Consider the following 26,627-nt stretch of genomic DNA (forward strand, 5'->3'; position numbering starts at 1 on the left):
TCTGGTGAGCCCCTTTCAGGACCCTCTGCAGTTTGCCTATCAGCCCAAGGTGGGGGTTGATGACGCAGTGATATACCTGCTGCAGAGGGCTTACTCCTCCTTGGACAGACTAAACACCACAGTGCGGGTCATGTTCTTCGACTTCTCTTCTGCCTTCAACACCATCCAGCCAAGACTGCTGAGGGCGAAGTTGGAGAAGATGCAGATGGATGCTCCCCTTGTTTCTTGGATCGAGGACTACCTGACAGGTCGGCCACAGTTTGTGAGACTGCGGAGCTGTGTGTCCGACCCCCTGATGAGCAACACAGGAGCTCCTCAAGGAACTGTGCTCTCCCCATTCCTGTTCACCACCTACACAGCCGACTTCCAGTACCACTCTGAGACATGTCATCTCCAGAAGTACTCGGATGACACAGTCATAGTCGGGTGTGTGGAGAATGGACAGGAGGATGAATACAGGGACCTTGTGGAGAGTTTTGTCAGGTGGAGCAGGGAGAACCTTCTGCAGCTCAACGTGACCAAGACGAAGGAGATGGTGGTGGATTTCAGAAAAAGCAAGTCCCCACCCTCCCCAGTCTGCATCAGTGGGAAGGACGTGGAAATAGTCCCATCTTACAGGTTCCTGGGTGTTCAGCTGGACAATAAACTGGAGTGGTCCACAAACACCGATGCTGTCTACAAGAAGGCCATGAGCAGACTCTATTTCCTCAGGAGACTCAGGTCCTTCAGTGTTTGCAGCAGGATGCTCCAGATGTTCTACCAGTCTGTTATGGCTAGCACCATCTTCTTTGCTGCAGTGTGCTGGGGTGCAGGCATTAAAGCAAAGGATGCCAACAGACTCAACAAACTCATCAAAAAGGCAGGGTCTGTTGTTGGCTGTAGACTTGATAACTTGGACGAAGTGGTGAGGGACAGGATGGTGTTGAAACTGCGGACAATCATGGACAGTCCCTCCCACCCCCTCCATAACACAGTGGACAAACTGAGGAGCAGCTTCAGCAACAGACTCCTGCAGCCTCGCTGCTCCAAGGAACGGTACAGGAAGTCATTCCTGCCATCCGCCATTAAACTGTACAATTCACTCAAACCAACTCAACAATAATTGTGTAATGTTTATGTTGTAATTTTATTTCTAATTTATTCTATATTTATGTATATATGCTTATAATATGTATATATTATATTATGTATATATTATATATATGCTTATAATATATGCTGTATATATGCTTATAACATTCTAATCTATCTGTATTTATTTTTTTCTGTCTCTTTACTCTGCATTCGCTGCTACTATAATTCAATTTCCCCACGGGGATGAATAAAGTCCATCTTAATCTTAATCTTAAAAGACACAGTGTTAAGAAGGCTTGTAAGAGAATGAACCCGTGGGAGCAGCTGCATGTTGCACATGCCCATCATGTCATGTCCAGATATTGCCACAATAAAACGTTTGAAAGCTTCTAATCTTGACCTCGTCCAGGGAATGCTGCAGAAACCCTGAATGTCCTATACATCATCGTTCATGCAGGTGGGTAAATCAGCTGGAACAGTGAGGTAGCTGAAGCTTGTGTACTGATTTGATCAGGCTGTAAGGGTCAATGGGCCTCATTCACGAACCGTTCTTACGAACAAATTTGTTCTTAAGTCCCATTTACGAACATTTTACAAAGATTGTGGCATTCACCAATTTCTTCTTATCCTGGATTTATTCGTAGGTAAGAACAAATCCTACGAACACTCAGGAGTACTCTTACGCACATTTCAGTGCCGACATGTTGGCATGGTTGTATTTTCTTCTCTCGTGCAGTTCAATAAAATTCATTATTACAATGATAATTCTGTCATATTTATTATTATTTATTTATTTATTTCCTATTTTTGGTGATTTACAGAGAATTTTAAAATTATGTAAATGTGCCAATGACTGAATTTTAATCAACCAAATTGGAAACCATGCCAAAACTGTCTTTTTTTTATTTTATCTTGATTTATTTTATTAGGGGATCGAGGATATGCCCTGGTTGTTGACACCACTGACCAACCCTCAGACTCCACAGGAAATTTTATTCAATCAGATGCATGCGCGCAGTCGCTCCACCATTGAACGCACCATCGGCATTTTAAAGGGGCGCTGGATGTGTTTGGACACAGAGCCACAACCCCGTGAGGATGTGCGTCCTGACGCAATGATGGGGCCAGACTGCAGGCACGTGGTTCACGTTCGAGCGCGATTAATTGCCCATTTGTGAATAAAATGCATTATTGTCACAATTTCAGTCCAACAGTCTTGATTCACTTCAAAAAGAAAAAAAAGAGAGACCGGTTTCAGAGCACAGCTTTTACACGTTTATTTTTTTTACAGTCTTATTTTTTTTTACATTCTCGTTGATTTCTTTAAGCGTGTTGGCTATAGTCATCAGGGTTGAGGCAATTTTATCAAGCGTGGTAGCCATCCTTTCTTGATTGTGCAACATGGCGTCAGAAATCAGGTGTGGAGAGGCAAGCTTTGGGCATTTTGCTGCTTTTTGCTCTGTCTACAGGGTCCTGCTGCAGTTCCTTTTATGGGCATTAGTGGGCGGTGACTTATGCTAATCGCATGTTAATTAGACTCACCTGGCGCAGCTGTGTTCTTAGATTGATGAATGCCATCTGTTCGTAAGTTGAAAGCGCGTGCCAGGGGAGTCTAATTAACATATGATTAGCATAAGTCACCGCCCACCAATGCCCATAAAAGGAACTGCAGCAGGACCCTGTAGACAGAGCAAAAAGCAGCAAAATGCCCAAAGCGAAATGCCCAAAGCTTGACTATAGCCAACACGCTTCAACGAGAATGTAAAAAAATAAGAATGTAAAAAGAATAAAAACGTGTAAAAGCTGTGCTCTGAAACCGGTCTCTCTTATTTTTTCTTTTTGAAGTGAATCAAGACTGTTAGACTAAAATTGTGACAATAATGCATTTTATTCACAAACGGGCAATTAATCGCGCTCAAACGTGAACCGCGTGCCTGCAGTCTGGCCCCATCATTGCGTCAGGACGCACATCCTCACGGGGTTGTGGCTCTGTGTCCAAACACATCCAGCGCCCCTTTAATATGCCGATGGTGCGTTCAATGGTGGAGCGACTGCGCGCATGCATCTGATTGAATAAAATTTCCTGTGGAGTCTGAGGGTTGGTCAGTGGTGTCAACAACCAGGGAGCTAGGGCATATCCTCGATCCCCTAATAAAATAAATCAAGATAAAATCAAATAAAAAGACAGTTTTGGCATGGTTTCCAATTTGGCTGATTAAAGTTCAGTCATTGGCACATTTACGTAATTTTAAAACTGTCTGTGAATCACCAAAAATAGGAAATAAACAAATAAATAAATAAATATGACAGAATTATCATTTTAATATTGAATTTTATTGAACTGCACAAGAGAAGAAAACCTAACCATACCAACATGTCGGCACTGAAATGTGCGCAAGAGTACTCCTGAGTGTTCGTATGATTTGTTCTTACCTACGAATAAATCCAGGATAAGAAGAAATTGGTGAATGCCACAATCTTCGTAAACTGTTCGTAAATGGGACTTAAGAACAAATTTGTTCGTAAGAACGCTTCGTGAATCTGGCCCAATGTTCTCATCTGTTCATAATCTCCCTGGTCGCTTTTGGGTTTTGACTGTTCAAAATTCACTTGTGCTTTAGTTTAATTTCTGACAACTCTATAACTCTTATCACAGATTAAACATTTATATATCTTTACAGTTGTACCTGCCACAGACAAAAACTTAATCTAGTCACTTAATCTAAAACAGCAAAAGAAAAAGGTTGTTTATTTGTAGTCGATCTAAATAAAAGGAACTCTGATATGAGTGTAAACTAATACCAGTGAGCCATATTAGAAGATTCTGATTCAATTGATTATTCAGCAGGAGCATCTACAGCTTTTAAATTGTTTTTTTTATGTGCATGTCTGCTATAAAATGCTATTCATTGGCCGAAAGCTTGACATCTATGAAAACTGCTGGAGTTTCTGTCATTCACAGATCTCTGCTGATTTGGGCCTTACAGACATTTGTGCAATGGGAAACAGACAGCATGGGCAAACTTCACATTATAGGATGTCTTGTATCTACATGCAGATGGAAATTGATTGCTTGGGCAAATCTTTTAACTCGTTAAAGTTTCCCTTTATAATTGTACATTTGTAACATTTTATATTCATTCATTTGATCAAAAATATATTTCATTACATAACAGAAGATGTGCATTTACACAAATACACTTTAAATATATTAACTATTAATTGACAGAGACCGCTACCTTGTTTTACCATTTCATAATTATTTAATACACTTTATGCACAAGTATTTTAAATATTAATTGAGCTTGATTCTTTTGTTTCTTTGTTTGTTCAATGATTTTAGACCTTTTTAATACAACACTTTCTTCCATCACATTGGTTAGAAATCTAGGCTTTTTTTTCCAGGGCTTCTCTTTCTTTCACATTAACGTGCAGATGTGTTTGTTTGCCATGCGTATAAACTGACAGTTATTAAAAAATGAATTTAAAACTGTCCCAAACCAAATGTTGTGTTTAAGTCCTGGGAGATGATTCAGGTCTCAGCCAATTATAACAGCATGGAAATTTAAGGTGTTTGTAATTATGAATTGAGAATTTCATGAATTAATACTGAAACTTAATTGAATCTATTTTTTAAATGACAAACATTTAGAACCAGGGTGGCCAACCAGTCAGAGCCTAAGAGCCACATTTTTTACTGTGTTACCGCAAAGAGCCACATCATACACATGGGCACACGTGAACATCACCTCATCCCTTCCTCACACACACATACCTCTGTTTAGCCCGATTTATTGTAAATGTCACACACCAACATGATAATGACAGAATTTGACTTCTACAGACCACGGGCCAGTCATTTTCAGCAATGAACATTGCACTGTCTCACACACACAAACTCTCAGTTCAACTAAGTCCACAAACAAAAATATAACAATTACATTTTTTTTTCTCTCTTACTATGCATGTTGCTTAGTGGGACTTCTGGCATTCCTTGCTTTGAACAATCCTCTTCAAATCTGGCTTGTATTCAGTTGCTGCCACGCGAAGCAATTCTTTCACACGGGTGTCAGTCAGAACAGATCGATGCTTTGGTTTCACGTGTTTCAGGGTAGAAAACACAGACTCGCAGACGTATGTTGACCCAAATATTGACAGTATCTTAAGCGCAGCACGTTTGACATTGGGGTATTTTTCCATTGGCACACTTTTCCAGAACTCAATGGCCCCTTCCCTTAAAGCAGGTTTCAGTTGGTCCTCCTCACAAAGATCGATAATCTCCAACTCAGCTGCAGCCTCACCTGTGACTAGCGGGGCTTTCCAACAGTGCGTCTCCACATTAAAAGGGGCAACGAGGAATGCAATCTGTGCCCTTTTCAGTTGTAGATCGCGGAACCGAGTCACGAAGCTTTCGTGCAGGTTTTCTCGTTTGGCTGTGCATTTTTTCTTGCCATTTTGAAGGCGAACTTGACACTAATTGTTTACTCAAAAGATCGTGTCCCTACTGAGAAACTTTGCAGTATTTTCATCTAACGCGCATGCGCGTTTGGCGAAAGCATCGTATTGAACTCAAGCGAAGCGAACGCGCACATTAAAAAAACACAAACTTTGATATGAACGTTAGAGCCGCATGAAACCAGGCAAAGAGCTGCATGCGGCTCGGGAGCCGCGGGTTGGCCAGGCCTGACTTAGAATAATTGATGCTTGACGATTTGTGATTAGCTGTTGTTTTAATTGGGTCATCACCAATGATAAAATCATTGGAAGCACAAATTGCAAATAAATCTACACATACCGTAATTTCTGGACTACAGCCGCACCGGATTATAAACCGCAGGTATCCCACGTAGTAATATGAAAAATTAGATCGAAAACATTCAGTACCGGTATATGTTTTTATTACCGTAAGAGACGAGTGACTGACGAGTGAGAAACAACAGCTACTCTTTTCACTTGTATGTTTATACAGAGACCTTAAATCCAATTTTCATCACGTCAGGATTTTTTACTTTTCTTTTAATTTAATCCGCTACATAAATATATTGTATCGGTAAATGGTTTTTTTTTCTAATGGTGACTATAATGCCGCTACCTTGAAATATACGTTTGTATCAGATACACACAAATTACGTTGTTTATGCTTTTTTACTCAAACAATGAACAATCTAAAACTCCCCGATGGCCCACCTCTAAAATCTTCTATTTTCATCGTGGTGGCGGTTGCTTTTGCCTTCCGTCTGATTTGTACAGCGGAAACACCGCAGCTGCCTGCTTTCTGTGTGTTGACCCAGTCTTCCAGAAAGTTTTCAAGCTCGGGTCACCTGCGATGTTTACATCTAAAAGCTTTTGTCGTCTTTTTGCTTTGGATCAGGTCTTCAGGCGGGCGTCTCCACCTTCTCGCCATTGATTACCGTAATGTATGCCAAGATTACGCGCGGCAGCTCGATTTCCTTCTTCAACCGCCAGAGTGATCGCTTTTAACTTAAAAGTCACATCATATGCTTTACTGTGACATCCATCCATTCATCCATCCATCCATCCATCCATCCATCCATTCATTCATTTCATTTATTTACATTTTTATAGTTTTATATTTTATATTCTATTTTTAATTGATTCTATTTTATTTCTTATTTTACTCTATTTTTATTATCTTTAACAGGTTTAATGGTGTGTAATGGTGGTGGGTAATTTTGTACAGTGCTGTATGTTTTTTTGGGATATGCTAATTTCCCTGATGGACACCCCCTAAAGGGATCAATAAAGTACTCTGATTCTGATTCTGATGATTTTCTTCTAGTATTTTCCATGTTGATGAGGGTAAGTAAAAATTACTGATTCACAATAGTTGTGATAGTGCGCCACGAAAAAAAAACATAAATAAGCCGCACCGTAGAATAAGCCGCAGTGTTTAAAGTGTAGGAAAAAAGTAGCGGCTTATAGTCCGGAAATTACGGTAGTAGTTCTTTAATGTCAAAATATATGGGTTAGCTGACAGAAAATGTGATAACTATTTTAGATATGGCATAGTTTAAACACAGTTGTACACATATAGTATGTCACCTTACCTCCATTGTCTCTCCTAACATGTAGCAAATCCTGAACAAACTCATCAAAATAAATATTTTACTCCTGCATTCCTGAATCCTCCGGCTCTGTTCACGAATAGAAACAATTGACTGTAGTCGTAACTTATTCTGGTCAAGATTTTTGCAATCTTCATGAAGACTGCTGTAGTTCTGGATGAAAGGATAGAAACAACTGACTGTAGTCGTAACTTAGGGTCTCGTAAATGATCAAAATGTAATTAATGTACATGAAAAGGAATCTATTTAGCATGTCCCAAAGAACATCTTTCAAAAGCGCCTGAAAGACAGAGGGAAAATTTCTTAAACCTAACAGCATGACCAAATGTTCGAAATGCCCCAGGGGAGTGTTGAACACCATCTTCCAATTGTCTCCCTGACTCCAGACGAGGTAATAGGCATTCCTTAAGTCGAGCTTAATGAAGAACTGGGCTTTGTGAAGAGTACTAAAATCAGCGTCAATCAGAGGCAGCGGGTACTTATTCCTAACTGTGATCTTGTTATGGCCCTAGTAATCAATGTATGGCCACAGGGACCTGTCCTTCTGAACAAAGAAAATCCCTGCGTCTATCTAGGAGGAAGAAGGATGGATTGTACAGGTGGATGGAAGGCAGCAGTGCACCAAGAAGCAGGTAGATACCAAAATCAAAGGAGGCAATTGGAAGGCAAGGAGAGGGCTTGCTGCTTGCTCAATGCAAGTTATGATATTCCTCAGGAACTGCTGAAAGAGCCTCTGAGAGGGTGACCACTGAAACGGGATGGGAAAAGAGAGCTGAGTGGAGGCAGTTGAAATGACAGGAGACACTCCAGCGGTTAGCATGTCTTTAGCCCAATTGAACTGAATCACCCACAGCTGTATCTGCTCACGGTGATTTTTAGAAATAATCAGAGTCAAGGGTATGGTTCTGTGTGTTATATTAATGAGAGATTTCCTATCAAGGTACAAAATTGTCTCTGGTTCAGGTAATTCTACCAATGGGATGTTGGCCTGCTCTTGGTCAATGAAGCAGCCATCTGCTCTGGCATCCACCAGGAAATGTAAGTGGAGGGAATCATGTTGCCACTGGAGTGTGCCAGGAAAAAAAACCAAAATGCAGACAGAAGACAATATCCCAAAGTGAAAAGGTTTATTTACAAATATTTACAACAGTGCAATTGTGACTTGAACATTCTGTCGTGAATCGTGAGAAACCAACAATGATCCCATTTACACTGATTAGCCGCATGTGTGAAAGCAGCCAGCACAAGCCAGAAGCCAAGTCAACAACTGCTCCTTAGGAAAACACAGAGCACCAACACTGGACACAGGATCATGACACTGTAGTATGTACAACCACAAGTAAGGTACGCTGCTATTACACATTAGACAATGTGAGCGCAATGCTACAGTCTACCACAATGGAATAGCTGAAAATTGATTACTAAAAATATCTCCGATGATGTTCACATGTCAAAGAAAGGGTATTCTTATCCTTCATTATTCATTCGATTGAGATTCTTTTTGAGCATCAGACCACATTCATTTTAGAACAATTCTCCCCCTACAAGAAAATCAAAAATGGGCTCATGCTGGTTCATATTATTTAAATGTGTCTCTGTTTTTTAGTGGCAGGTGGCAAACGGTCATTTTATTGTCATTTTTAATAACTAGAGTGCAGGAAAGTAATATCAGTGCATCAAACTCAATATAAAGTTCAATAAAGCCTAGTTTAGCTACATATCCATTTGATGTGGTGATTATACTATTGTTCAAATGTCATGTGATAAATAGTTTCATAGGAACAGAATTTTTTTGTGTCATATAATGGATTTGCAGACCTTCTTCTTCCAAAAATTAGATTTCAAAAGAGCTTAACAAACATGCATATAGATTTAATATGTGAAGCTCTAGGTTATGAAAAAGGATTATTTAATAACATCTCCTGCCATTATTGATTGGACATCTCAATGACAACCCTATCTTCATAAAAACCACAGATGCTTGCTTTACTAGAACAATTTTTGAAACAGGACAAAACAAGTTTAGTTTTAAGTGTAGTTTTATCCTGTTTGGGTAGATCAGAGATACCCACAACAGAGAACACCTAGAATAATATGTAACCATCTGATGGGGGTCAGGCTGAAGCCACTCTAGGCACTAGTGCATCAGTTCGTTTTCTCCCCATCAATATAAATGCAAATCAATCTGCTGTGGCTGTGAGACTTACAAATTATAGCAAAAACACTGTCTGTCTAAATGTCATGAAAGGTCAACAACTCATTCAGTTTGGGTAATCGCAACAGTCCTGAAAAGGGAAAAGGGGTAGAAGATGACTGGCTGGCTGGCTGGATTTAAATAAAACAAATGAAACAAAAATCTTCTAAAAATTCTATTACTATTGTGAATTATGTATTTTCCTCATATTTTAACTAGTCATTTAAACACAACAAAACTGTTTTAGTTTGTGGATTTCAGTTAATAAAATAAAAAGATTTGTATGTAACATGTTGGGGAGATACTGTATATGTCAGTTGTACTGAATATCCCCCTTCTTTTACCCTGGTAGTCTACTTTGAGGAGCTGTAGAAATACGAGCTCTTACATCTACACACAGTCTCTCTCTGTCTCTCTGTGTGTCTCTCGGGCTCTCCCTCCTCTCTTTGGCTCTCTCTCTTTCTCTCACTGTCCCTCTAGGTGGCTTTCCTCCAACCTCAATCACATACTTTATTCAAATAGCAGACCTTTCTCCACTCCAGGGATAATTACCTTCATTATTCTGATGATGAAGCATCACTAAAAAATCCCTTTTATGTTTTATCTTCTTTGTATTTGCAGCAGCTAAAACATCCTTTGTTGCATAATGTATCAAAGTTGTTTTTAATTTTATTGTTCGGCTTCCTCTTCTGAATTACTGCCTGTGTCAAACTGCTATATATACTTCACAGAATTTCCCCCACCTTTTTTTTGGTTTTGGTTTTCAAGATTCAGCATCAGACATTTTCTGTGTTTCCAGGTACAGTTTAGAAATTACCTCTAACATTAGAGAAATGTAAACATTCATTCTGATTGGTGCTTTCTACATTGCCCTCTCACCTCAAGTTTCTGTTGGCCTCGATTGTTTTGTGAACTAATTCAGGACCATCAGCAGCCAGATGAGCAGCCAGGATCAACAAATTATCAAGCAATCTTTAAGATTGCTTTGAAGCCAGAATACTGTATATTGTGTATTTTAACTGTTGCCAGCAATGCACGCTTCTGGTCAGAGATCTCAAATGTTTTTCCAGGGATGTGCTGTAGTAATTTCTCGAAGCCCCAAGTGACCCTCTGCTTTCTGGTGCCTGAGATATTTACTTGGACCCTTGCCTTCTTGGTCTTTACTCTGCCCCCGTGTGTGTAGTTGGAACCTCCATGTGTGTTTCTTAAGGCTGGGCAACCCAGTTAAAGGCCATTTCCCATGCTCAGCACCAGTTTGTTGAGAATCCTAAGTGGTATCAGCTTGGCTCAACCTTGTGAATCTTCGTTAAATTTTGCTCACCCGTCCACAGCTCTGCTGGCGTCATCCGTTCCAGCTCAGCTTTGTTCAAGGATCGTCCTGGGCCAACCCTTTCTTAGTCATCCTTGTTTGGTTCTGAAGACAGCAACACATTTTGTCCAGCCTTCTTTCTTAAGTTATCAAAGAATCTCCCGAGCTAACACCAACATTCTGATGTAGTCACTAAACATATTTCCTCATGGAAAATGGCTCTGACCGTCACGGCCTCTCACTTTTCACTTTGTCTTTTCGTACTATTCTTCTTCTTCTTCTGGTGGGAGGAGTGTGAGCGGAAGAGAGAGAGAGAAATTGTGCAAAAGCCCCCCCCGCGTCAACTTTACCGTCTTTTAGCAAAAAATAGTTTTAGCTGCCTACACAGATGATGTCATATTAATGGTGTGTAGCCAAAAAGATGTGGACGTTTTAGTTAATTCAACAGTTTTATTCAATTGCCTGTCTGCGGCAAAGGTTAATTGGCAGAAAAGCGAAGCCCTGGCCGTTTGCAGGTGGACCAATGCTCTGCCGGTCCCCAAAATCTAGCCTGGTGGAAGGATGGCTTAAAGTACCTAGGTGTTTTTATTGGAGATGAGGCAACCGTGAAAAGAAATTGGCTGGACACAATTGAAAGAGTTGAAGGCAAAATTAAAAAATGGAAGTGGCTTCTCCCCCGCATGTCGTACAGAGGCAGAACTCTTGTCCTCAACAACCTGGTGGCCTCTGTGCTTTGGCAATGGCTTAATTGCTTGGAGAACCCCCTCAGGGTTCTTGGCTTAAGTTCAGACAAGAGTTCAAAACTTCTTCTGGGATGTCATACATTGGGTCCAACAGGGGTGCTGTACCTGCTTAGAGAGGAGGGAGGGCAGGGTCTCAACCACCTGGCCAGCAGGACCACCACCTTTAGAATTCAGTTTGTCCAGAGGTTTTTAACAGGGCTGGCAGATCTAACATGGAGAGATGTGGCCAGGTGTGTCTTCAGACAGGCTAAGAGGCTGTGGGCACTCTGTTGGGCATCCGCTCTGTCCAGGTAGCTGATGGTATGCTGCAACTGTGGAAGAACAGGCTCAGCACAATGGGTAAGGGGTCTTCTTGTGGACAACGGCCATGGGACCGAACCAGAGAGCGACGATCCCTTCCCAGAGATCAAGCTGACCGCCCATCTTGGGGATCTGGATGGTCCTCTCCTTAGGCCATCAAAGGCATTCTTCCTGCATACAGTGGAGAAGAAGACTCATCAACTGCGTGAAGGTACTGAACCAGAGAGGACTATCCAACAGGAGCATGAGTATGTGGGCTGACCGGTAGGGAGGAGATGGAGCCCATCCCTGCTGGAGGGTACTGTACAAGCCGCCACTAAGGAAAAGGACGGGAGGGTCTTACATGGGGCCATTTCCCTGAATGTTTTTATCTTTAAAATGGACCAGTGCCCGTTCTGCTCCGCGTGAGAGACAGTATTTCACGCGTACAGTGAGTGTGAGAGACACATTGTGCTTTTTAATGTTGTAACATATATTTTTAATGGTTTTAATGAAATGTCTTCTATTAGAACCTTTATATACATAGCAGGGTACAACAAAACTACTCGGAATAAGTGGCAGCTGCTTCATTTTATTTGTGGTGAAGCCAAGATGGCAATTTACATTTCAAATCAAATCAATCTTTATTTATATAGCATCTGTTACAATCATAATTGTTTCTAGGTGCTTTACAGAATCCCAGTGCCTGACCCCCAACAAGAAACAGTGGCAAGGAAAAACTCCCCTTTAACAGGAAGAAACGTTGAGCAGGACCGGGCTCATGTAGGGGGACCCTCCTGCTGATGGTCAGCTGTGTAGAGAGAGAGGAGAAGGGGGAGGACAGGTAGAGGAGAGAATAGGCAGTGTCGGAGGTCAGCAGGCCAGCATAGAGCTATAAAGGCGTCGATACCTGTAGATGGACGGGGGGTTGGGGAGCAGAGAAACTATAAAAGAAACAACATCATCACTGATCTACTCTGAGAGGAGAGGAGAGGAAGCCATGACCCAGTGGGGTGACAAGGGCCTGTTGGGTGATCATGTTTCTGGACCCCAGCAGCCTGGGCCTATTGCAGCATAATTAAGATGTTAACCTAATAATTAGACGATCCCCTAAGTGCGATAATCTAGGATAGTAACTGCAGAATTAGTGATAATAAGCTTTTTCAAAGAGGAAGGTTTTAAGTCTAATCTTAAAAGTAAAGATGGAGTCAGCCTCCCGTAACTGGACAAGGAGCTGGTTCCACAGCAGGGGGGGCCTGTTGGATAAATGCACGGCCCCCCAAAATGGATTTGTTAGCCCCGGCACCAGTTGTAGCAGTAGCAATGACAAATGCTATGGTAGAGGAGCCCACACAAATATTCTCCCAGGCACCTACCCAGTGCATGTGTGGGTTATAAGAAGAGGTGAAAGAAGCATGTAAGTGGCAAGGAGAAAGTTCATTATCCGAGTTTAGGATAATGCAGTCAGTAAACACAATATGTTCGATACAACACTCAAAGGTCCGATACATCAATTTACATTTGTTAGGAAAAAACACTACAATAACTCATCTCTCCCCATGCGTATACCTCTAACGTGATATTGCTTTGAGAGCGATAGGTTGGCACTAACACAGGAAAGGAAGGATGTGTGCTTAATAATCCCTAATTATTTTCTCTCCCAGAAGCTTTGACAGCTCTGGATGAAGGTGTATGACAGAGTAGAGTAGGTTTATTTAGGGTAGGGTCAACAGAATCAAACGTGATTCTCAGTGAGGTTGCTGCACCTTCAGCAATAGAGTCAACCTCTGCAGGACCAAGATTATAATGATTGATCTCCGGGGAAACACACGGTGGTCCTGGGATCAGCACAGGGATCACTTCCTTAAACTCAGCTACAGCATTATCTGAAAGACATCTGCTATAGTAAGACTTTGAAACACTGACACATGTTCCACCTCAACACCGTAAGTCAGAACTAGATCAAGAGTGTGGTTGAAGCTATGAGTTCAGATAAGTCAGATAAGAAATCAGAGAACTCAGACAGGAACTCTGAATGTGGCCCAGAAGGGGGCCGATATACAACTACAAATAAAAGTGGCTTTTCTGTCCTCAGATTCAGTTCAGATGTTTGATGCCAAGAGTCACGCTTTCATATGAACTGGGGCTGTGTTTGGGTATAGGATTAATTAATAACTTGGAGTGATAGATTGCTGCCACTCCCCCTCCTAGACCAGTAACACGAGAAATATGATAATTAAGATGGGTAGGAGGAGTAGATTCGTTTAAGCTAACACACTCCTCCTGAAGCCAGGTCTCAGTAAGACAGAATTAATCAGTGTGATGATCCCCTATCAGGTCGTGCACTAAAATAGATTTACACAAACGAGATCTAATATTTAATAGTCCACATTTAATTGTCCTTTTAGTTTCTCCTATTTGTGCTTTGGTATTAATTTTAATAAGATTATGGTGATTTACCGCTACCTTGCTCAGGGCACCGCAATGACAGCCAGCGATGAAGCGACCACGTGCGACTAAACATTTAATTGTTGGCTAGATTGGGGAGGGGACCAGAGAATGCTATAGTGTCTGACATCATTTTTGCGTAGTTACACAATGACTCGATGTTAATTTTGGTGACCTCCAACTGACGAAACCGGGTGATGATAGGCTTTATGATAGGCTAGCCTATCATAAATTACTAAATTTATGTTAGGCTAGCCGGCTGCTGCTGGAGGACGGATAGCTTTAGCTACGCTAGACAGCTCCGCAGCAGCTACCTCGTCCTGGCTACCTGACTTTAGACAACTCCAAGCTGTGGAACAGTGTCTTAAGCTCACTAAGCACACTTAGGTCACTTTTCCCCCTTGTTTTTCTTATCTAGATTTGCTTTAAATAAAGTGAATCTAGCACAAACTGTTCACCAAGGATCTCTATTGGGGAAACGGGAAGTAACGCAATAGGTTCCACAACGAAAGACAAAGTGTCAAAGTTCTGTCTATTCAGGCAATTCGTGACCAAGGGCGATGAGGAGTGGGGAGAGGATTGAGAAGACCAGCTCGAGGACTGTTTGATGATTTCCTCTGAGCACACACAGGACAAGCAGCAACAATGGACCTGGTGTCCTGCCACATGGACGGCCACCAAAACCGTTGCTCCAAGAAATGAAGGGGCCGAGTAAGGCCCAGGCGACAAGTTAAATTTGTAGCCCAACTGAAGGATATCAGAATGGGCTGATTCTGACAGAGGATTTTGGGGGTGTCTCAGCAGAACTTGGATCGACTTACTGTGCCCTTCAGACCTTTTCCGAACCAACCAGGAAGCTGTGCCCTCGATACAGGAGGGACCAGGATCTGAGCTGGAGGGAAGTGACAGGACAAGGCATTAGGCTTTACATTCCACGAGCTGGGTCAGTAGGTAAGTGTCCAAAGAAAAGCACCCATCACGTTTGCTGCGTTTTTAGCTGCTTGGCATTATGAGGTAAGGGAGGTTCTTGTGGTCAGTGCAGTCAACAACTGGGGTGGACTGATCCCTCTAACCAATGTCTCCACTCCTGCAACACAAGCACAACAAGAGTTCACGGTTTCCAGCATCATAGTTCACCTCAGTGGAGATAGTCATTGACTGAAGAAGGCACAAGGATGAAGCTTAGGGTCCTTGGAACCCCATTGCAAAACGATGGCACGGACCCTGATGTCCGAGGCATCAACCTCAGGAGCTCAGTGATTTCCAGCGTGGAACTGTCCTAGGATGCCACCTGTGCAAAAATCCAGCCGTGAAATTTACTTGCTCCTAAATATTCCAAAGTCAACTGTCGGCTTTATTATATATTTATATTTTCTTATTATATAAGAAAATGGAAGAGTTTGGAAACAACAGCAACTCAGCCACTGCTGAATCATAAAACCAAGGACGTCAGTCACTAGTGCTTGGAAGATAACAAGAGTATTTGTTAACCCAAACCATGGTAAGATCCCGGTAATCGGCCACAGGAAACCGTCCTTCTTCTTCACAAAAAAACCCCTGCATCACAAGAGAGACGGATTAGCCCAACGGCCAGAGAGTCCATTATGTACCGCTCCATGGTCACCTGTTTGGGTTTGGAGAGGTTGTATAAGCAGCTGGAAGGGAACGGTGCAGCGGGAAGCAGGTCAATTCCACAGTAGTAGGGGCGAAAAGTAGGCAATAAAAGGGCTCACTGCTTGCTGAATGCCTCTCCCAGATCTTCTGGAACTGCAGAAAGAACAGGGGCCTCCAAGAGGGGAACCATAGAGATGGGCTGGAAGGAAAGAGCTGAGTGGAGGCAATTTGAAAGACAGGGGACACTACAGCCGGTTAGCAAGCCTTTACCCCAATTAAACTGTGGATTAAATATCCTTAGCCAGTGGGAACCCAATACCCCAGGGGAGGAGGAAAAAGGAATTACCCACTGCTAAACCTGTTCTCTGGGTTTCCAGAAATATCCAATGTCAGAGGTAAGGCTCATTGTGGTACCTTAGCGAGTTTCCTGATGTCAAGGTCCAATACAGTCTCTGGCTCAAGTAATTGCTCCAACGGGATGTTGGCCTGCTTAAGCACCTCCTAGTGGATGTGCTTAGTGTAATGGCTAGGCTCTCCAAGCATACTCTCATGAAGACTTTTCTTTGTCTCTCATATGGGGAGAGTGACGGCCCGCCCATGTGTCTTGTTTTGTTTACCGAGAGAGGTGGGTCGTCAGTGAGACTGGTTTCACCTGTGAGCTGGGAGGAGCCAGAAGGCATAAAAGGGGCGGTTCTCCTTAGTCTCTCTCTCTCTCTCTGGCTGGGCTGCTGCCACCATACCTCATGGCCGTCTCATCAGAATCAGAATCAGATTTATTGCCATTGTTCATGTAGTACACAGTATTACACAAGCTAGGAATTCATTGCAGGTCAATGCAAAAGTAATGTGTTGTCCGTGAGTCTGACTGGCTGCTGTACATGGTGCTTAAGTGATAAGTCACTTGGTGTTCAGCAGCCTGATGGCAGAGGGGAAGAAGCTGTTCATGTAGCGGGAGGTTTTGGTCCGAATGGACCGTAGTCTCCTGCCTGAGGGGAGGGGGGAAAACAGTCCGTGACCAGGGTGGGAAGGGTCGGCTGTGATCCGACCTGCACACCTCCGGGTCCTGGAGATATACAGGTCCTGGATGGATGGAAGCCTGCAGCCGATCACTTTCTCGGCAGCGCGCACGACGCGCTGCAGCCTCAGTCTGTCCCTGACGGTGGCGCCAGCATACCACACGGTGATGGAGGAGGTGAGGATGGACTCGATGATGGCCGTATAAAACTGCACCAACATCCTGGGAGGCAGTTTGAGCTTCCTCAGCTGCCGTAGGAAGAACATTCTTTGCTGGGCCTTCTTGATGAGGGAGCTGATGGTTGGCTCCCACTTAAGGTCCCGGGTGATGGTGGTGCCCAGGAAGCGGAAGGAGTCCACAATGCTGATGGGGGAGTCCATGAGGGCAAGGGGGGGGCAAAAGGGCTGTGACTTTCCTGAAGTCCACAATCATCTCCACTGTTTTCTGAGCGTTCAGCTGCAGGTTGTTGTGTCCGTGTAGTATCTGACCCGTTCTATGCAGGCTTTACGTCTGTAAGGCCGCAATGTGTTTAGCAGCCAGCCTAAGCACCATATTAGGACATGCTCCACACGTGTGTCCTGTGTCTTCTTCCTTTATGTAAAAGGAGCTGCTAAAAGATGACACTGGAGCCTGTGGGCCCCTGGTTGTTCTCCATATGAGGATGTATAGCATGAAGCATCTTCACTATTCCCTTTTTTGGTAATAACTGAACGCTATACCATTGGGTTGGCCATATTGTATAGCGTGAGGTCATCAGAAAAGAATGTGTTTACTTGACTGTATAAGAAGGAGGTATCGATGTAGACACCTCGGCGTTCTTCACCAACGGGCCCGCAAAACCTCCCTCGGACAAACTGCAGTGTCCGATTGATACCTGACTGTTCTCTCCAATAAACATCTTTGATAACCAAGTCGGTGTCTGCGAAGATTCCTTCCTCATCAACATATCTCGGCTACCACCAGGAGAAGATTCACAACATCAGCACCAGGACACCAGTTGAGACACCTCCCTCCTGTAGGCAGTCTCGTCGCCATTGGAGATGAGCCCGATGAGGGTGGTGTCATCCGCAAACTTGATCAGCTTGACAGACAGGTGGCTTGAGGTGCAGCAGTTTGTGTACAGGAAGAAGATCAGGGGGGAAAGTACACAGCCCTGGGGTGATCCAGTGCTGATGGTGATAGAGTCCGAGACAGTCTTCCCCAGCCGCACATACTGCCTCCCATCTGTCAGGAAGTGAGTGATCCACCTGCAGAGGGAGTCAGGCACACTAAGCTGGGACAGCTTGTCCTGTAGCAGAGCGGGGCGGATGGTGTTGAACGCAGAGCTGAAGTCCACGAACAGGATCCTCGCGTAGGTTCCCGGGGAGTCCAGATGCTGCAAGATGGAGTGAAGGGCCAGGTTGACCGCGTCGTCCACAGATCTGATCAGAATTTAGCTCTGTAGGCAAACTGCAGTGGATTCAGGAGGGGGGTGGTGATGGACTTGAGGTGTGGCAGGATCAGGCGCTCTAAGGACTTCATGACTACAGAGGTGAGCACCACAGGTCTGTAGTCGTTAAGCCCAGTGATCCGTGGCTTCTTGGGGACAGGGACGATGATTGAAGTTTTGAGGCAGGCTGGCACCTGGCACAACTCCAGGGAGGAGTTGAAGATGTCTGTAAAGACAGGAGTCAGCTCCTCTGCGCAGTGCCTCAGGGTGGAAGGAGACACGGCGTCCGGGCCAGGGGCCTTGCGCGGGTTCAACCTGGCGAACTGCCTGCGCACATCCTGTTCACTGATGGTGAATGGAGTGGGGGAGGAGGGGGGAACTGATGGTAAGTGATGGGGGGGGGACTGATGGTGAGTGATGGTGAGTGGAGGGGGGGAGGAGGAGGGGACTGCCTTTGATGGAGTGAGGTCCATGGGGGCAGTGATACTGGGGGGAGGGGAGGTGTTGGGCATGGCTGACGAGGTGTCAAAGCGGGCATAGTGGAGGGACAGACTCTTACAAAGGGCTTTGTCGTCCTGACCCTTTAAAGCCTGAGGCCTGTAGTCGGTAATCTGCCTCAGGCCTCTCCCCATAGAAGCAGAGTCGTTAGCAGTAAACTGCTGCTGAAGTTTCTCCAAATACACAGATTTAGCTCTCCTCAGTTCCTTGCTAAACCGGTATTTGGCATCATTTTAGTTTGGGTTTGAATCCTTATTTCAGCACTCTTTGGGTTTCTTAATAAACATATCAAGATAATTTGATCTTTCTGTGTGCTGATTCCCTCCTTTTGTTACAACTTTGAGCCAAGTTGTAACAAATGGGGGCTCGTCCGGGATTTTGAAAATCCTTGAAGAAATGGTTGTTAGTGTTTTCTTGGCAGTTGATGTTTTCCAGGTTAAACATAAATGTTGGAGGGAGTTTAGCATACAGTTGTTGATGGTTGGGTTACCTAGTTAGAGGGGTTTAGTGCTTTGTCCACTTATGGTTTAAGAAGTTTTTGGCCTGGTGCTTCAGGGCAGGCACTAGGTGTTGGAGATACCTTTCCCAGTAGGTCTAAGGTGGTCTGGGTGACTAGACCTGTTTGTTGTTTTAGTTTGTTATTTTGGTGCACTAGAGTTAGAGTATTTGTCTCGGGGACACTTCCAGGACTGTCAAGGTGGGCTGCCAGCGTGTTGGTCGCTTAACCGAGTCACTGGGCTTTGTGTTTAATCTTCCCACCACAACTTTTGCATGAAGTCTAGGGGTTGAGTTAGCTAGTTAGCTCCCTGGTTAGGTAGGTAGCTAGGAGAAAGTTGCTCCACATGTGACTGCAGTGTGCACACCAGGTTGAATAGCTTGTTGTGTTGGTGGTGAAGGTGCTTAATTGCCTTTACGCAGGGCACAACTGTTGTTGGTTAGCATTCTAGACTTGGATTTTGGTTTGGTAAGCTTGTATGGTTTGAGAAATTCAGTGTACTAGCATTAGTGTTGTGGACATGGCTTCAGTAGATGAGTTTTTGCAGAATCCAAGTTGGGAGTTATTAAAGACTCTCAAGAAAGAACAACTGTTAAAAGTTGCAGAACATTTTGATGTGGAGTGCCCTAGGCCATCACGTAAAGACACCATATTGTCTACTTTAAAGGCAAACCTGGTGCAGCAGAAGGTTTTGCCTCAAGTAGAGGAGTTGAGCTCTGACATCATGCCTCCAGTAGTGGGTAGGCCTCTGGAACTTCATAAACAGGTTTCCCAGGTTGAGGGGTTTGGAGCTTTTTTAACTTTTGAGCAGCAGAAGGAACTGCTAGTATTACAGCATCAGCAGGCAGTGGAGAAGGAGGAACAAGCTAAGGAGTACGCTTTTGAACTTGAGAAGCTAAAGCTGAAGGTTCAGTTACGTGAGGCTGAATTGAAGCAGGAGCAGCAGAGTTTAGAGCGTTACCGTCTTGACCTGATCAAAGATGGTAAACTTTCTGGTCCCTCTGAAGGTAGCTTGTTGGCACAGAGTACTTATTTTGATGTTGCAAGTAACTTGAGACTGGTTCCAAATTTTTCTGAGGAAGATCTTGATACTTTTTTTTGTTTTTTGAAAGGCTGGCCAAGGCAAGGAAGTGGTCTGACTCTGAACAGACATTGCTGCTGCAATGTGTTCTGACTGGTAAAGCTCAAGAAGCGTTTTCTGCGTTAAGTATGGCTGACAGTGAAAACTATAACACTGTTAAGATTGCAGTTTTAAAGGCTTACGAGTTGGTGCCAGAAGCATATCGGCAAAAATTTAGAAATTCTAGAAAACGAGATGATAAAACATATGTGGAGTTTCCCATCATTTTAGTGGGAGTTAACTACTCTCTTTAATCATTGGCGAATTGCATCTGGAGTAGAGACCTTTCCACAATTGTGTGAGCTTCTTTTGTTAGAACAGTTCAGATTTACTCTTCCAGATCGTATAGCGACATTTCTGGCGGAGCATAAAGTAAAGAGTGCATCGGAGGCTGCAGTTTTAGCAGATGAGTATGCCTTGACTCACAAGATCCGAGGAAACTGGAGTCGTAGAGACATGCCTTCCAGTAGTCGGCAGATGGATGGTTTGAGTTTGGAATTAGAAGTTGATTTGCCCAAGAGTGGTGGTACTCATGAGAAGCAGTACCAGGGTAAAACTTGTAATTACTGTTTGGTACAAGGTCATTGGAAGAGGGAATGTCCAGTGTTGAAGTCTAACAGCAGGTTCTAGCAGGGAATCCGTCCTGCAAAGCCTGTGGCTCTGGCTGTGTCAGTTCGTGCTGCTGAAAAGGCTGGGGCAATAGCTGCTGTGCAACAGCATACTAACTCCATGGTGGTGGTTACCCCTCACCTACCTGTGGGTTCGGGGTTAGACGAGTCTGATTTTAGGTCAGTTGACCCAGGGTATCATCCCTATATCTCCCAAGGTTTTGTGTCCTTGGTGGGAAGTGGGAAATGGGTACCTGTTAACATTCTAAGGGATTCGGGTGCTTTGGACTCGTTTATTCTGGAGTCAGTGCTGCCATTTTCCTCAGACAGTGACACTGGCAGTTGTGTTAAGGTTAGGGGGATGGGTCTAAATGTTTTGACTGTTCCTTTACGTAACTTATCTCTGTCTTCAAATCTAGTGCAGGGTGAGGTTTCACTTGGGGTGTGTCCAGAGCTGCCTATAGCAGGAATACAGGGGATCTTGGGAAATGACTTAGCCAGGACTCATGTGCGGGGTGGTTCACTTCCTACCCCTGAAGTGGTTACTAGGTCTAATACTGTGGAGGCCTGTAGTGGGAAGCATACAGACTCAGCAGTTTACCCAGTGGGGGTAGTCCCTCGAGCTCAGAGCCATTCTGGTTCTGAAACGGAGGGAAAAGGCAAGCTGAGAAATTCTTCACCTTTTCCCTTACTTGACTCTTTGTTGTCTGTCACTCGCAGTGAGTTGATACAGGAGCAGGAAGAGGACTCCTCCTTGCAAGAATTGTTTCATTCAAGGTTTGTTAGTGCGAAAGTGGGTACCCCAGGGGGAGAATTTTGTTGGCGAACCCATTTTTCAGGTGGTAGTTCCAATTAAATTCAGAAATGCAGTTTTGCAGACAGCTCATAATGCAGGGGCTGGACATTTAGGGGTAAGGAAAACATATGATAAAGTGCTCCATTATTTCTACTGGCCCAGACTAAAAAGGGATGTGTCAGCTTACATTAAAACGTGTCATATATGTCAGATCACAGTTAAGCCAAACCAGTCCATCAAGCCATCTCCTTTGTGTCCGGTACAGGCAGACAGTCAGCCTTTTGAACATCTGCTGATTGACTGTGTTGGCCCTCTGCCCAGGTCTAAGGCAGGTAGCATGTATTTGCTAACAGTGATGTGCTTAAGTACACGCTATCCTGCTGCTTACCCTTTGCGCAACATTACCACAAAATCTGTTGTCAAAGCATTGTCCCAGTTCATTTCTGTATTCGGCATTCCAAAAGTCATTCAAAGTGATCAAGGGACAAATTTCACTTCACATATGTTTGCTGAAATTTTGAAACAGTTACATGTCAAACATGCTCTGTCTTCTCCATACCATCCTCAAAGCCAGGGAGCTATTGAGCGTTTTCATCAGACCCTGAAGTCCCTGTTACGCTCTTATTGTTCAGAGCTTGACCGAGATTGGGAGGAGGGGTTGCCCTGGTTAATGATGGCTGCAAGAGAGGTTTCTCAAGAAAGTACCGGGTTCAGCCCAAATGATTTGGTGTTTGGACACGCAGTGCGGGGCCCGTTGGCTGTCCTGCATGATTGGAAAAAAACTTCTCCACCCACAAATTTGACAGATTACGTAAATGGGTTTAGAAGACGTTTGTATGAAGTGGGAAAATTGGCAAAAGAAAACTTGGAAAGGTCACAGAGGAAAATGAAAGGGTTATTTGACCGTAGAGTAGAAAAGCGGGTCTTTAGCCCCGGTGACCAGGTGTTGGCACTTCTTCCTCTGGTGGGTTCTCCCTTTCAGGCAAAATTTTCAGGCCCTTATACTGTTTTAAGGCAGATCTCTGATCAGAATTACATCATTGCAATGCCTGATCGTAGGAAGAGGTCACAGCTTTGCCATGTAAACGTGTTGAAACCTTATTACGCCCTGGTACACTGGGGGGAAAGACCAGTGGCAGTGGCAGCCTCAGTGGGAAATTCTGACCCTGTGTCTGTAGTGGTAGGGGGTGAAAAGGAGGATGTGAATGTTCCTGATGATAGTATCGTGCAAGGCCATCTTAGGAACTCTGAGTCTCTTAGTAAGTTAGACATGTTGTTGGATCATTTGTCTGAGTCTAGGAGGAATCAGCTAATTGAAGTGATACATTCTTTCCCTTCCTTGTTTTCGGACACTCCCTCTTGTACTCACTTAATTGAGCATGACATAGATGTAGGAGATGCTCAACCTATTCGGCAACGTTTTTATCGCGTTTCACCGAAGAAACGTGAACAGCTTGAGTCAGAGGTAAAGTACATGTTAGAGCATGACATTGCAGTGCCCTCTAGTTCAAGTTGGGCTTCACTATGTTTGCTGGTGGTTAAACCAGATCATACTTTTAGGCCATGTACTGATTTTCGCAAAGTGAACAAGATCACTAAACCTGACTCTTTTCCATTACCACGGATGGAGGATTGTGTAGATCAGGTTGGTTCGGCAAAATTTGTCAGTAAATTTGACCTTTTGAAGGGTTATTGGCAAGTGCACTTGTCAAAGCGTGCTCAGGACGTTGCTTCATTCATAACCTCTTCAGGGCTTTATTCATATAAAGTTATGCCATTTGGGTTACGAAATGCACCAGCTACCTTTCAGAGATTAATGAATACAGTAGTGGCCGGTTTGGAGGGCTGTGCGGTGTACTTGGATGATGTTGTCGTCTATAGTGACACATGGGAAAACCATCTACAGCACATCAAAGCTTTGTTTGACCATCTTGTGTGGGCAAATCTGACCATAAATCTAGCTAAGTGTGAGGTTGCCAGGGCTACTGTAACTTACTTAGGAAAGGTGGTGGGTCAGGGGCACGTTCGTCCAGTTAGAGCTAAAGTGCTGGCCATTGATCAGTTTTCCCCACCAACAACTAAAAAAGAACTCATGCGCTTTTTGGGCATGGTAGGCTATTATCGGGCATTTTGTAAGAACTTTTCTACTGTAGTTGCCCCTCTTACTAGTCTCCTTAGTGAAAAGGCAAAGTTTGAGTGGTCACCCCTGTGTCAGCAAGCTTTTGAAGAGGTTAAGCTTGTGATTTCCTGTGCCCCAGTTTTGGCTGCTCCTAGAATGGGAGAGCCTTTTAAACTGCAGGTTGATGCCAGCAAGTTGGGGGCTGGTGCAGTACTGTTGCAGGTAGGTGAGGATGAGATAGACCACACAGTCAGCTTCTTTTCCCGAAAGTTCAATTCTTATCAGTTGAACTACTCTATTGTGGAGAAGGAAGCGTTAGCATTAATATGGGCCTTGCAGCATTTTGAAGTCTATGTAGTGGGGGGGGAGTGGAGCCACTGGTAGTTTACACTGATCACAACCCTCTCACATTCCTTCATTCTTTGCAGAATCCAAATCAGCGACTCATGAGATGGTGTCTTTTCCTGCAGCCGTACACATCCACCATATAAAGGGGGCAGATAATGTCCTGGCAGATGCATTGTCTAGAGCACTGCCTAGTTAAAATTTTGTGTTCTGTTTGCCTTAATCCCTTGGTTTTTCCCTGTCACTCTTGCTCTGCTTCTTTAAGGGGTCAAAGTTGCTCAGTCAGGAGGAGCGGAAATGGGTTAAGCCGAGCACAGGAGTGGTGCCATTCTGGACCTTTTCCTTATGGGGGGGGTGACGGCCCGCCCATGTGTCTTGTTTTGTTTGTGGGTCGTCAGTGAGACTGGTTTCACCTGTGAGCTGGGAGGAGCCAGAGGGCATAAAAGGGGAGGTTCTCCTTAGTCTCTCTCTCTCTGGCTGGGCTGCTGCCACCATACCTCATGGCCGTCTCATCATTTTAGTTTGGGTTTGAATCCTTATTTCAGCACTCTTTGGGTTTCTTAATAAACATATCCAGATAATTTGATCTTTCTGTGTGCTGATTCCCTCCTTTTGTTACAACTTTGAGCCAAGTCGTAACAGGCGCCCTACCTAGTTCCATGGCCTCCAAGTGTTCAGTGCTCGAAACCGAGTCCTTCACCACAGGAACCCTAGAAAGAATCTTAGGAAAACCAGGGAATTACTGACTTGTTCTGACCCTGTCCTGCCACCTCTCCCTCAGACGGTTGTCCAGACAGATCAAGAGCAAGATGAGTGACTCAAGGTCCGGGAAGGTATCTCTGGCAGAAAGCTCGTCTCTAAATTGCTCGTTCAACCCTCTCAGAAACGTCCCCCGAGTGCATTTTCATTCCACCCATTCTCTGCTGAATATATACAGAACTAGATAGAATATTCTGTTTACCTACGATGAACCCTAAGCAAAACTAAATAGTCGGGTCTGTGCCTCACAACTCTAAACCGGATGGTCAAAAACTCTAAGCTTGGACACAAACAAGTCGTAAGAAGCCAACGCTGGAGTGCGGTGTTCAATGATTACAGTCATCCATTGTACAGCCCCACCCGGCAAAAGTCACAACAAACACCATCTTTGATTTATCCAAGGCGTAAGTGAGAGGTTGTAAATCAAACACCAATGAAAAGATCTGACGCAGATTGACATGTGTTGCCTGCTTAATAGAACTCCCAATCACCCAGGTAAGCCATAGGCATGGAAACATCCAGCACCAGCCACAAAACGGATCAACAGCACCCCCTAGTGGAAAAATGTGACATAACATAATACAACAAGGAAAGCAGAAAATACAGAATCATGACACTGCGCTTAAATTTTCAACCAGGCATAAGGAGGTTCTTGAGTTGTTTCAGCAGACCTGGAATCCCTTCCTGACCTATGTCAAGTTTTATGATAGGCTGAGTATTTATTTTTTTATTATGATAGTTTTCTATTCTGATTATTTTCAAAGTCTTTTTTATCTGCTTATGTTTAAACTTTTGGTCGATTTAGATGTCTTTTTTTAAAATGAGCATTGCTATTATTACTGTTAACTTCATTCGATGTTTCTATTTTAAATGTCTACTTCTTTCTCCTAAGAGACTGATCCAGAACCAAGGGTCACAGGGAAAAGGGGACATGGAAAAGCAGGCCAATGAAGCGTGTAGACCCATGCTCGAGACCCATGCATTTTAATCAGTTAATATTTTTAAATAATTATTCCCTTTAGTATCGTCACTCCCGATAGGGTATGGCTACTGATTTGCTCCCGGAACCAGCGTCTTTGATATTAGTGACTATGGCTAGAATGCTACCAGCGAAGTGTGTTGACACAGGAGAAAACCACATCGAGCACTTTTGCAAGCAATAGTGGCTGATGTAGGTTATTCTCTAAATTAAAAAAACATGTCGGTACCGTAAAGGACTTTATAAATAGAGGAAATAAAGGAGAAACAGAAAACACATCCACAAGAGTTCTATCTACAAGACCCTATGCTGGAGATTCTTACACTCCTGCTGGTGCAGTATGTTCTGCTGAACACACAATGATAAACTAGTTATTATAAATAACGTGATAAATAAATAATTTTTATTAACCCACATTTTTTGAAAAATGTATTGATGCAAAACAACAACACCTTCTGTTGCTATTATCTTTTAGTTTTTAAAATTTCTACTTAAATGAGAGAGAGAAAAAGACATAAAAATTATTGCTTACGCTCAGGACTGGATCCATCCAGGTTTGGTCTCTGTCGACAATTTCAATGTATGTGCTTCCCTCTACTGTCTTATCTTAATAATTACAACTAGCCATTATTCATAAACAGGATTTCTTTCCATTTAAAAAAAAAATACAATAACATCAACTGAAACAGGAATATGACAATTTTTCAATTACATAA

The 26,627-nt window shown here is 43.6% G+C and overlaps 1 long non-coding RNA gene across 5 annotated transcripts; it reads right to left on the reverse strand.

The window, feature by feature from the left end:
- Nucleotides 1–8,282: 8,282 nt before the first annotated feature.
- Nucleotides 8,283–26,528, reverse strand: LOC115250176 (uncharacterized). 5 transcript variants are annotated; one of them, XR_003888757.1, is made up of 4 exons: nt 26,444–26,528; nt 15,758–15,946; nt 14,955–15,690; nt 8,283–11,877 (listed from the first exon to the last, which is right to left on the reverse strand). It is a non-coding gene; the product is annotated as an uncharacterized lncRNA (long non-coding RNA). The 5 variants fall into 5 exon arrangements; XR_003888758.1 differs by lacking the exon at nt 26,444–26,528 and having other exon boundaries at nt 14,955–15,025; nt 15,114–15,690; nt 15,758–16,720; XR_003888756.1 differs by lacking the exon at nt 26,444–26,528 and having other exon boundaries at nt 14,955–15,025; nt 15,107–15,690; nt 15,758–16,720.
- Nucleotides 26,529–26,627: the final 99 nt, after the last annotated feature.

Source organism: Takifugu rubripes, chromosome 6 (assembly GCF_901000725.2).
Source record: "Takifugu rubripes chromosome 6, fTakRub1.2, whole genome shotgun sequence".
NCBI lineage: Eukaryota > Metazoa > Chordata > Actinopteri > Tetraodontiformes > Tetraodontidae > Takifugu > Takifugu rubripes.